The sequence below is a fragment of the Papaver somniferum genome, unplaced genomic scaffold, assembly GCF_003573695.1.
Source record: "Papaver somniferum cultivar HN1 unplaced genomic scaffold, ASM357369v1 unplaced-scaffold_33, whole genome shotgun sequence".
Lineage (NCBI taxonomy): Eukaryota > Viridiplantae > Streptophyta > Magnoliopsida > Ranunculales > Papaveraceae > Papaver > Papaver somniferum.
In genome coordinates this window covers 4,603,989-4,605,681 of record NW_020644373.1, presented here as the reverse complement: position 1 = coordinate 4,605,681, position 1,693 = coordinate 4,603,989, and the positions used below count along the sequence as shown (strand labels likewise).

Sequence of the window (1,693 nt, the reverse complement as noted above, 5' to 3'; positions counted from 1 at the left end):
TCCACTCTACCACTAGTCTGGCCCACTTCTAAGGCTTCTAACCTTTTTGCTATAGCAGCAATTTTGGCATCTGATTCATATCCTCCTTCTACCCTATTAACGTTTCCTCTACTTAAAAGAATTGTTTTCTGGGGTGCCCTACTATTTTCCCATTGCTGGGTTTTTTCGGCGATTTCATTAAAAAATTCCATCGCCGCATCAACAGTTTGGTTTTCAAATCCACCAGTGCATAGAGACTCAACCATGGTCGTTGTGGAATAATCTAAACCTTCATAAAGGATCTGAACTAGCCTAAACTTTTCTAAACCATGATGAGGACACTGGGATAATAAATCATTGAACCTTTCCAAATACCTATATAAAGATTCTCCCTCTTGTTGTGAAAATGTGCATATTTGCGTCCTAATAGACGGTGTTTTGTGCCTAGGGAAGAACTTATTGAAAAAGACAGATGTAAGTTGTTCATATGTCTCAATTGACTCGGAGTCCAAACTATACAGCCACGACTTGGCCTTATCTTTCAGGTAAAATGGGAATAACCTAAGTTTCAAAGCATCATCATCTAAGCCTCTAATTCTTAAACTACTACAAATTTCCTCAAAATCCCTAACATGGTAATAAGGGTTTTCATTTTCTTTCCCTAAAAAGATTGGGAGCATCTGTAAGGTCCCAGGTTTCAGTTCATAGGGTGCCTCCGTTTCAGCTAACTTAATACATGAAGGATGGGTAGTCCTAGTTGGATTCAACAAAGCTTTCAAAGTTGCCATTTCTGGCGCTATCGGAGCAACATGGATTCTCTCCTCAGTCAAAGAATGTTCAAAAACAGACTCTTCAAAAGCCGTACTTTCTAGATTAAGGTAATCGAGACGCTTCGAACTACTAGGTTTCTCTTTAACAAATCTACCTAGTGCGTCTCTTTTACGTTTAGGCATACAATAGAATTTTCTAAATTGGAAGGGTAAGCAAACACAGATCAAGGCCGACTCAACCAAATCAAACCTATTGATTTCTAGCAAACAAAAAGCATGATGGCTCCACTTAGATTGTTTCTAGACCAGCTTCTAATCCTTCGAACGGGAATTCGTTACAATTTAAGCAAACCCCTCTGGAATCAATCCGAGTTAATGTAAGTTGAATAGAGACGAGGGAAGATTGGTGGAGCTTTGATACCCAAGGCCTCACCAGTATTACAAGGCGGCGCAGTCACGCATTCAACTTACAGAAACCATCAAGAACTTCGAAGTATGCTTAAAATAGTAACCAATATTTTTCGAATGACTTTCCTATTAAGCTCGTTACCCTATCGGTCTTGTTCTAGTCAAAATTTTAGGCTTAGGTTCGCGTAGGTTACGTGTTCCTAAAGCGAGCAAGAAGAGAACGGTGATGAAATCCGAACCCTTATCTTGTATGGCCAGGCCTTGCCCTTTATTAGAAAAATAAATGTCCGTATTCAGTCCTCAACATATATGCATACGAAGGAGTCCAGTAACTCGCTGACAGGGGATTCGCGAGTGTTTAGATTCTTACCTCCCGTTCCAGACGGGGGATGAATCGGTTGTAGTCGACTCGGGCCACTGACTCCGATGTCTAGTGTACGAACCCAAGGTGCAGAGATAATATCGTAATTGTCCTCCTTCTCTGCAAACAGTTTATATTTAAAGTACCCTTCCGTAGGGTAATAAAAAAAATGTCC

At 40.4% G+C, this 1,693-nt stretch overlaps 1 pseudogene; it reads left to right on the top strand.

Annotated features, from left to right (window-relative positions):
* The first annotated feature begins 303 nt into the window (after nucleotides 1-303).
* LOC113342112 lies at nucleotides 304-403 on the top strand (annotated as a pseudogene).
* Nucleotides 404-1,693: the final 1,290 nt, after the last annotated feature.